This window comes from Sinohyriopsis cumingii, chromosome 14, assembly GCF_028554795.1.
Source record: "Sinohyriopsis cumingii isolate HCF-2022 chromosome 14, ASM2855479v2, whole genome shotgun sequence".
In the NCBI taxonomy this organism is placed as follows: Eukaryota; Metazoa; Mollusca; class Bivalvia; order Unionida; family Unionidae; genus Sinohyriopsis; species Sinohyriopsis cumingii.
In genome coordinates, this window is record NC_142974.1 from 8,231,221 (window position 1) to 8,242,435 (window position 11,215).

Here is an 11,215-nt window from a genome sequence, read left to right on the forward strand (position 1 = left end):
GACAGGAAATTTCTGTGAAAGCAGTGGAGCATAGCCATTAACTAACATGGAAAGGTTAAATGCATGAATGACTGAAACCGAACAATGTGCAAATTGATAAAGCGTTCGAGACATGTTCTATATATCAATTATGAACTGACCCCAGATTGTAAACGTCGGATGGGACAAGATGGACAAAAAATCATACCATAAAGTTAAATGTAATTGCCAACAGGTGCTCAAAAATAATCTTAATTTAGTTAAGGCAGGATAATGCAAAAGCAGAATGTATACTTATATTGTATGTTACTTGTTTGTATTCAAATGAGGTTGATAAAAAAGTAAACTACAAGATCTTACATTTTTATTTTAAGGTACTCCTGGATGTTCTAAAAGAACCAATTTTAATATAAGATGTACAAAACACTTTCTTTACCAGAGTAAGCATTTCTGAATGAACTTTTTGAAACCTTATGATGTAACTTGTTGTCGTTAGGAACTATTTCACCGGCATATACAATATCAATTCCATACCAAAATAAATGTACGTGTGAATCCCTATCAATAATAAGTCATACTTTCTACCTTGAATCAAATATAATTGTTGTATAATTAACAAGTAAATTCAGTGATTTTTGTGTCAAACGGGTCCTCATGTTGAGTTTACAAAAGTTCACAATAATTAAAGCTGAGATGTTGGTATTCGTATTCATAAATATACTGCAAAGGAAAGTCAGAAGTCTTTGAAAATTAAATAAGGAGGAGTACCCTATAATAGCGACAATTACTGTGAATGTAACTGTATATAAGCCAATTATATATTTTTCTATTCTCATTTTCTTTCAATCAATCCAACAATTACACAGTGGAAATGCCCGTCGTCTCCTGGCCAATCTGCTGGTTAGCAAACACTTGAACTGAAATATAAAATATTGCATCATCACATGAATTCTACAAATGCGACACACACACACACACACACATATATATAAGAAACGTACAAGTCAAGGAATCGTGGCAAAATAGGTGAGGAAAGTATGCTTTAAGCAAAATGTGTCCCGTAATATTCTTTGGGGGGGGGGGGCTATTTAGTTATAATCCATGAAAACAATAAACACGAACGCTTTCTTGCAATCTCAGCTTCATCCTTTTGCTCGCCAGTATAAGCAACTTTTCCGACGTTAAAAACATACAACAAATCTCTTTTTCTCTTGATTTGTCCCTTGGTTTAAGGCCATAGCAAAAACGAGGATAGGTAGATGGCTTGCTGTTCTGAAGGTCCCTAATTAAGAAACTGTCTTGATTGGCTGGCTATAACTACTATTTTTAGCTGGCATAACTGCATTTATTTTAAGTGTGAGGTACTTTAAAGTCTTTGTTGTACAATTCTGTTTTTATTTACTTCGGAAGGAGAGTAGTAAGAAGATTTAAAGCTTCTTATTTTCTCGCATAAAATGTGCTAAGAATTGGTTTTGCTTCCATCTGCCTCATCAATAACTTGATAACTTGGGCGATATTAAAGTCATTCTTATATTGCACATTTGCATTCTGGACATTAGGGAACTAATTTCATTAGTTTGATCCAGTGTGCTCCATCGTCTCAATGCACCCTTATAGTTGAAGTGGTTTGCCATAATATGTTTACACACATTCATATACAACCAAAGACTGCACAAATATTGGCCAGATATTACAACAGGTATGAATTAAGTGTATTTAACCCATGTTGTGATTTTTAGTAGGTACGCTAAATTTGTTTTTTTGTGAGAGTTCGATGACGAAATATGTCGCTTCTTATTATAAAACTTCGCCCTGGATTAGCCAGAATGAAATGTGCGTTTTATCCTGCATCGCTGGCAATCGAGTATAAATATATTACGATGCATTCGATTATCGTCGAATGAATAATGTACAGGCTGTTTTGGTGTTGCAGCTTGAATGTGGTAGTTATGGAAACAAAAGTCCACGCACTCCGTAGTTGTTTACAACTTACCCTCAATAAGATCATATCCTACGTTACTTTCGGAAATTTCTGGTCTTAGTGCCTTACTGAAGATGGAATTAAGTGTTGTCACAAATGGGGGGGGGGGGGGGGGGTTGGTGGTCCGAAAATATAAAAGCCGTAAACTGATTTTTGCAGTATTAAATATAGAAAGGTCACTTTATAAAGTAAACAAACAAAACTTATAGACAGGTAAAGCTGAGGTTGACCACAAGGAAGGTGACCTTCTTTAACAGGTATTGCAAAGTGGTCATCGACCTTATTAGTACAAATTTTGAAGAATAATTATTTATCATTCTAAGCTAAAGAATGCATACGTGTTTATCACACTGTGCCATCAAGTTTGAGATATATTTGCGACATATGAATAAATTGTTTGCAAATTAATTTATGATTGATATTAGGTCTGTAAAAATGTATTGTTATTATTATTATTATTATTATTAACATAGTTCGTCTTTATGTAATGTTAAAGCCATTTTCTTTGTATTACAACAGTGAAACCAACTGTTTACCTTTTCCATCATTACAAAAATAACTTTTCTTGGTTGAATTGCTGGCTGGCTTTATTACACACCTGTTTCTAGTCGAATACGATTATGAAACTAGCGGCTTCTGTTACACAGTGGTTCTGAATTATGAGAACTGAGCAGCAGAAGTACTATAAAAAATATGATAACTCTTTCTAGTTTCCTATAATAACAGTCAGCTATCTAATAATCAAGACCCACTGACTGACACGATACGAATACCTACTTACTTATACGATATTTAATTTCCAAGCCAGGGCCAAGGCATTGAGGTCACGCACTGTTTATAACGAGGGATCATCTTCTTCGTAACTTCAATTTCCTGATCAACGTACCCATTGCATGCTGGGTAGTTCTCCATGATAAAAGCAGAGTTCGACGTCATATTGTCAATTCTTCCAAATTATCAGGAACTTTTTGTTCAAAAGAAAAACTAAATTAGATGAGTAAAATAAATTTTTATATGAATTTTCCTTTTCCTGGTGTGTGGGTGTGTTTATGTGTGTGTGTGTGTGTGTGTGTGCAAGCACCTGCTTATCTGATATTACATTTATGCATCTAGGTTGTTAATTCTTCACAGTCTGTTATCAATACACCTTACTGAGACTTTTTTCAGTATAATCTTATGACATGAAACTTTTAATATTTTACAGACGATACACAATAAAATAACAATCTACGTTAACAATGATACACAAAACTTTAGTTGGATAAATGCAAGATAATATATTTATAGACACATGCATACACACAAGCAAACACATAAAAAGAGAAAAAAGAATACAGATATATAAGCCAATGTGATTGATCATTTTAGATTTAGTAGACCATTGCGAGTGTATATCGTTATTGCTCTCCAAGTACTGTAGTTGTTTCCAACTCTGCTTTAAGCACATACATACATACATACATACATACTTTCACTCAGCAATACAAATGTACTAGTTTATGTTAATTGATGTTAATAATAATAATTTAAAACCTTGTTGTAAAGCAAAAGGGTTACAAATATTCGTTTTTCTTATCTAAATGATGTACAGGGAAATGCATTTCAAGGAATACATCCTCACAATTAGATATGGAATTCGTTGCTCACATTAGTTGCATCATCATTTCGACTTTAAGAAAGATTATATGTCATCAAGAGACGATATACACATCTGTATTCTAATTGAACTGCCCTGATTAAATGAAGACATATTAGTAGTATTACTATTTTTTATGAAGAGTATAAAGTGATCTGGTTAACAAACTATAGACAGATGTCAATCTGGCGTAAAAACAGAATAAAGAAGGACATGAAGTTTGGGGTTTATCCCACTCAGGTTATCCATGCCATGGTACTTGTCTAGCTACAATACTTACCTGACATTTATAACAGTTCGAACAAAATTGTACTGGTACCAATATTGGTATCAGGACAGGCCAAGAGTCCCGCTAAATGTAAGTTTAGCGGGATCCATATCTTTCTTGATCTTGGATATTTATCCTTGTCAGCAAAACTCAGAAGCAATAGGTATCATGTTTTAAAGAGTCGATTGGAATAACGATTTTCTGCCAGTAGACAGCCGACCTTAGTCACAGTATTAAAAGACTGCGATAAATAATTTTCGTTTTTTTCCACCAATGACGTCACACGGTGGGTAAGTCCTAATTAAACTAAAACTGACGATTCACCCGTGAGAGAAATACTGTGCGAAGAACAAATTGTACTAAGACTCATGTCGTTCCAGGAATCGCACATATTTACATATTTACTGTCAAATGTGCTCTTAATAGGTATTAGGCACACTGAATTTCATCTCTTCTCCTCCCTTATAAAAAGAACAGTACTGTGTTTATTAAAAGTGTTCTCTCAAAACATAAATAAGAACATTATTCTTAAAATGTTTCTAAAACTGACATTGTCATCATATTGTACATTTCGTGGTTACTTTGGTGTCTTAACATAGCAAAATCAGTAACCGTTATAGAGACTTGAGATGCACATGGATACGAAATGGTTACTACGCTACATATTATCAGATCTAATGTTGCTTGTTAATTCTCAGAAAATTAACTTTTTCTTTTTAAGCTCGAATTTATGTACGTAATTTATTAGGAAATGGTGAGGTCAAAGGGACATATGTAGTTTAACATTATTAATTATCAGTAATACGGACGAATGGTTTTTCTTAGTCAAAGAAAGGTATATGTTAAAACTGACACTTGCTCCCTGCGTGAGAGATAGCTGGATCACATCTGCAGTGCTTTGGGTTAAATATAATGGACAATTGCTTCCTATTATCCTTGTATTGCTTTGAATGTCTATGTAAATTCATTAACATAAAACGTCATTAGCTATCACTTCTCTGTCGCATCGAATTAGTTCCTAACAGCTATATTCTTTAAACAACATCATGGCAAACAATTTGACTTCATTTACATGTTGCATTAATTGTGTTTCTATAAAAGTAGAAAATAAAGACACGACCTTACCTTCTTATTTTCAGCACGAAATCGTCTATCCTTTGCGAGGCGGAACTGCTGAAAATTGCACGGATATCATAGCTTTATATACACATTGGTTGTCATTCCATATCCGGTATCGGCTCCATGCGTAGGAAGATAACCGCCTATTCTTACTGGTATAATTGCATGAGTCCAGGTGGGCTGATCTTAAGGTGTAGGAACATTGTATTTCGAAATAAACAACAAAACTAGCTGTGATTGGTGTATTATGTAACAGTTGTACTTTCTGTTAGGCTTAAATAAAGTTGTGCCTCCTGGCAACATTTGAAATTATGTTAATTCCTATCTAGATGATATTTTGTATTTTTTATGATTTTTTTTAAAAATGTGGTATACATGTCTGAAACTTTGTCTGTTGTGATTAGATAACTCTTACCCCTGTCTAGTTCCAGCATAGTTATCTCTCTTAGATGCAATGGAGTACCTGGTTTTGTCCTTGTCAGATTGACAATCAAACACTGCCGTATAGAAAAGCGTGTTAGTGCATGCTAAAGCAGGATAGAAAATATATTTGTTTCCCCAAACATTGGCATTAATGTCTATGGAAATAGAATTTTTCCGTGATACCTACTACCAGGGTGCTGCTAATGTCAGTGTTATATTACTTATGTTTAGTTATATTACAATAATTAAAATTGTTATTGTTTGATGTCAAGTTTATATTGAGGTATGATTTGAAATGAAGTGGTTCCTGGGAATATATAATCTTCTTTCAGATAGTATTTCTTCATTATTGCATATAATTGAACAGATATAACTTTGTTCTATTGTTTCAATGCTCATACACATTACAATGGAGGTGATGTGATGTAATGAATACAGCACTGAAATATTATTTAGGTAAAAGTAAATAATACTCTAGTTAAAAGTAAATAATATTCTAAGTTTATTCAATGTACTTGTAGCAATATAAAATGTTAAGAAGTGTCTAAATCTATCGTACTATGCTGACATTTTAATATTCACTTTCGAGTCAGTTATTACACATTCATTTCATTTATGTGAAATACACTCGCGTTTCAAGAAAAACACACGATTCATTTATTAGAGATGCGTTATATATTAGAATTACTCACGCATTTAATTGTTATTGATTAATTTTTTTAATCATTTTTCTTGTCTAAGGGACTTGTATTGCATTATTTCTTCCCAATAGTCTTTCTCAGTTCTCTATTGATATTCTATCTATCCACTCCCACCGGGCTATAAAATCGAGGAGGTCATTCCCTAGATAACGCCATCCAAATACAATTAACCACCTCTCTTATTAGGAGGTCGACGTTACAGTATATATATATATATATATATATATATATATATATATATATATATATATATATATATATATATATAGAGAGAGAGAGAGAGAGAGAGAGAGAGAGAGAGAGAGAAATTGAAAACAACGTTCCCCAATGTTGAGAGCTAGACAAGCTGTTCCTCAAGGGAATAAAACAAATGTATGAAACGAATCCTTCACACAAACATTTTGGAATCCTACATGTTTGACGTACTAGGAGCAATTTACATAAGAGATATAAGGCTTATAAGTTGGTTTTTGAGACTATCATATAGCGAACCAGTATGTGTTCTTGACCGAATTCTATATACAAATATATCCCACAAAGGGTGTCCCCCTAAACAAATCATTTTACATGAGAAACACCAGCTTTATGTTGGCTTTGCATTTCTTTAAAGAAAAGCTTACACCTTCTGAATGTGCAGTATAACTTGATGACAGATGCAGTCTTCATGATATACAGAATGAGTTGATGACAGATGCAGTCTTCAGGATGTACAGTGAAACTTGATGACAGATGCAATCTTCTTTATGTACAGTATAACTTGATGACAGATGCAGTCTTTAGACTGTACAGTATATTTTGATGTCAGATGCAGTCTTCAGGATGTACAGTATAACTTGATGACAAATGCAGTCTTGAGGAGTACAGTATAACTTGATGACAGATGCAGTCTTTAGGATGTACAGTATACCTTGATGACAAATGCAGTTTTTAGGATGTACGGTATAACTTGATGACAGATGCAGTCTTCAGGATGTACATTTGCCAGTAGAGTATACCTTGATGACAGATGCAACCTTTGGCAGTATAGAGTAAGGCTGATTTAAACATATCTCCTAAACCGTGTCCTCGCTGTCGACCAACGCCTCGGTACACTGGATACATGACTTACGAGTCGTTAGAGAACCGTTTTCGAAAATGGAGTTTCACCGTGACTTTTCCCTTGGTGAATGGAATATTTTGTCCCAGATCTCCTTTTATAGCAATGTTGACCATGTCCAAATATGATTTGCTGACGGGCAAATAGTGAGGATGTACAAATTCGCGGTGTACGTGATAGGTGTTTCCACCTTCCTCATCAGCGAGCGTGGCAGAATCCACTTTGAAAGGAATGACACGCAGTAACGGTACGGAGGTGTGTCCCACCACGTTATACTCCATCACATCGGAGTACACAAAGATCAAATTCAGTCCTTGGTTCATTTCTACTGGGGAACGAAATAACTTGCTAAAATAATCGTTGTCGGAAATGACTGGTAATTAGTTTTTCTACATTTATGGCCATCCTCATTTCCATGTCCCCGCCAAACATATCAAACAATTCAGGACAAAATAAGAAAGACAACATTTTGTTCCCGTCAGGGAATTTTATCAGGAAGCGACGAGCTACTTTATGGTAATCCAGGGTGACATTTTTCTGACACTCTCCAAAGCTTTAAGAAATACGACATTAAACCTGGAGGCAATGGTGCTCACCAAATGTTGACCACTAAAATAATAGCCTGGGGGAATGATCAAGCGATAGGTTGTCTTGTGAGTTTCTGAGTTATATATTTTGTTATCATATTTGACATTGGTATTCAAGTACTGTTGCATTTGCTAGTCATGAACTTCCACTGAAAAAAGATTTTGATTGGGGAGGACATTGAGGATCTGGGTCAGGTGAATCATTTCTACCAAAGCCACTTCCCAATGTGCTTCGTGATCTAAATGAATGGCCTGAGGTAATTTGGCCGTGTAACAGCACAAAGGTTTGTTGGGAAACACCTCCATGGAACTGTCACTGGGTAAAGTTAAGTAAAATTGGATAGTGTGACTCATAATTCCAGAGTTCTGTGACTGTCCGAGGGGTTACTGGAAGTCAGAGAAGTGTCTCCACCCAAAATGGGGTTGTTGTTGTTGGAGTGGTGACTGGCACTGGCACTGGACACAAGGTTCCCGTTGTTCCCGTTCGAAGAAATTTCAGGGAAGGATTGGGAAGCAGGTAACCGATGCAACTGCTTAATAAAATGGTCCACAATTGTTTGTCTCCTTGTTGCAAACTCAAGTTGGCAATGGCTGCACCGATGACACAATACACCACAAAGATTTGGCAGAAAAAGACGATTTGCTTTTAGGCACAAGTTCTCCACACCACACCCACAAGGGTTGTTTCTATAAATCTTGCAGAGAAGAACTGGGTGAAGAAGTGGTCGCAGTAGCTGCGTCTGTGTGAAAGGGCATGATGGTCACTTCTTTTTATAGTCGATGACTTGTGAAGCGTCAATCCAAGAATCAAAACTTGGTGGATATCCTTTCCAACGTACTTTGACTTCTTTGACACATCGTTATGTCGTCCACGTCTTCTTTTTTGGTGACGCGTTGTAACTCGGGCAAATAAAACGTTCCTTTTAACACTTCTCCGTTCATGTCTTCCAATGTATAGACGGCAGGATGACGGCCATGCACTCGTTCAGTGACACGAAACAATTCGGTAGTCCAGTTAGGTAAGTAACTTTTGTCGAAGCAGGTAACCGATGTAACTGCTTAATAAAATGGTCCATTCGTCAGACACTCAAAGAGGCTTGTGTCGTTACAGCATCCCGAAGTGCCTCCCCCATCGCCATATTCCCCAGATGTAGCCGTATTTACACGGTTATGAGTGGCACCCTCTTTCAAGAGAGCCCGGAAATCAGTCCTCTCTCTCTCTCTCTCTCTCTCTCTCTCTCTCCCTCACACACACACACACACACACACCATGGGTAAAAACCTTTCTTAACTGTTGAAGAATTTATTTTCGTAAAAGCTGGTGGAAATCCTTTTTCATAACAATCAGTGGACAAATATCACGAATAAAGGTCACACTACGCACAATTATGATCCATGAGAACCGACTTGCACCATCAGACTTCACGCTACCCAGCTAAGCTACATCAACTCCGGAACGACTGGACAACTCTTCTGTGATTCTCGTACTTTTCTTGATTGCTTTACATAGCATCAGATGGTCCTGTTCTAGTTCATCAACTATATGTGGCATCATGTTTTTCAAATAAAAATCAAGGGGCGCAATATCTGATTTTTCACAAAGTAATTGTCATATGGAAAACCTAAAAACCTGTGGTCATCTTCATTATGCAAGATAAAAAGTTTACACTTTCTCAACCCTGCGCAAAACATAGTCATTTGAACTTGTAAATAAAATCCTCTGCTTCCTTTAACTCTTCAAACATTTCTGTTTTCACTCTTTGCAAAGTTTACATCATATTTGCCACTAGAAAAGAGTTGATCTAACACTCACCGTTTAGAATTAGGAAGTTGGTTTTTAATTTCTAGCAACGTATATCCATTTAAAATCCCATCAGGACTTGCATAAAACCTTTTCTCCTCCACTGACACATACAATCTACAGTCACTTACAGCATATCCATTTAAATATAACAATTGTTTGCTTTTACCTCACTGTCCTGCCCATGTTTTGTAAACTGTTTACCAATAAATTTTGAATGTAAATGATCCCTCATGAAATTGATGCAATCAGCTGTATCTTTAATGGGCACTTTTTGTGATCTCCTAGCTGAAATTCTCAATTTTCGAGAGTCTCTCCACAAAGAAAATTTACATTGACTGACAGTTTCATTTTGCCGTTTATTAATATGATCTCCATCCAGGCGTACATACTTTTGAAAAACGTTAAACATTTCCCACAAGATGAAAAGCTTTCATGAGTGCTTTGATAATGAAATGATATGTCATCTGTACAGTTTGAAGGTTCAGTTGTGAAAATTTTGTTCATTGTTGTTCCTTTAATTTGAAATAAAGCTTTAAGTGGTGAATTGTCTTTTTCAAACGAAATAGTGTGTTTCGGGGAAAGGGGCACTACTTCTCTGCCATCCTTAATGGGGCTGTCACCAATTTGGGGCTTCGTGAATTTAATATTTGCAAGGAGTTTAGGTTCGACATGTCTCTTTGTACTTCTGTTCCACTTAGCTGTCTTATCAGCGAAACTGACCCCAGTAAGATAATATTTCACAGCTTGTTCAATTTTCCACAACAAAGCACCAACATGATGGCACGAGTGTCCTTTGCCTGCCATTCATGTACATCACCCATTCTCAACAACCCCCTCCATGGTAAAAGTAACTTAGAAATAAAAATGTTACATTTTAGCTTATTAATTTAATTATATTCTCTCTGTAATGAGTTCATCACTCTCCCATAAATAAGGGTACTTAATGCTTATGTCCTGTCACATTTTCTAAGCCCCAGCTATAAAGTCATGTAAAAGCTAACCTAGTGTCTTGGAAATATTACTGCGGCATTGTTACCGTGACCCGCCAGAGACCGGAAAACTGAGTTGGCGAAGGCGACTGTTCTCATTATTTGAGAATTGATGTTCTGAAAGCAGTCCCAATTGAATTAAATAACTTGACGTTTTAATGTAAGTAACGTTTTTGGTAACACACAAATCAAGCCTGGTTGCTTTGTCATTTTTATTTAGGTGTTATTAGCACTCTTACTTGGCGATGCAAATTATCATTGAATAATTTATTATGGGAAAGTCCATATGTGTTACTGTGACGTGTCTTTGAGATTTGAGAAACAATTTCCTCCACTAAATACTTTAACGTGTAGTTACTTGGTGCGCTTATTATAATATTGTGTCTGTTTACTCCTTGTCAAGGATCTTCGTGAGAGAAAAGGTAAAACAATGTTTTAATAGCAGGCCAAAAAAGGCAGTTTCGTACAACGGAGTGACTGTGGCCATATTTGCTTGCACAATACATTATTTGTAATTAAATGAAAGTTTCAATACCCTCGTCGTATTTGTAAAACTTGGTCAAAGTCTATTTAGTGCATTCTGAGCTGCAAATGTATCAATGATGTTTGATTTTCAGTACCAGCTGCCACTT

The 11,215-nt window shown here is 35.8% G+C and overlaps 1 long non-coding RNA gene across 1 annotated transcript; it reads right to left on the minus strand.

Annotated features, from left to right (window-relative positions):
- Positions 1-326: 326 nt before the first annotated feature.
- Positions 327-5,147, minus strand: LOC149783169 (uncharacterized). The gene is made up of 3 exons (XR_016413562.1): positions 4,990-5,147; positions 2,742-2,924; positions 327-896 (listed from the first exon to the last, which is right to left on the minus strand). It is a non-coding gene; the product is annotated as an uncharacterized LOC149783169 (long non-coding RNA).
- Positions 5,148-11,215: the final 6,068 nt, after the last annotated feature.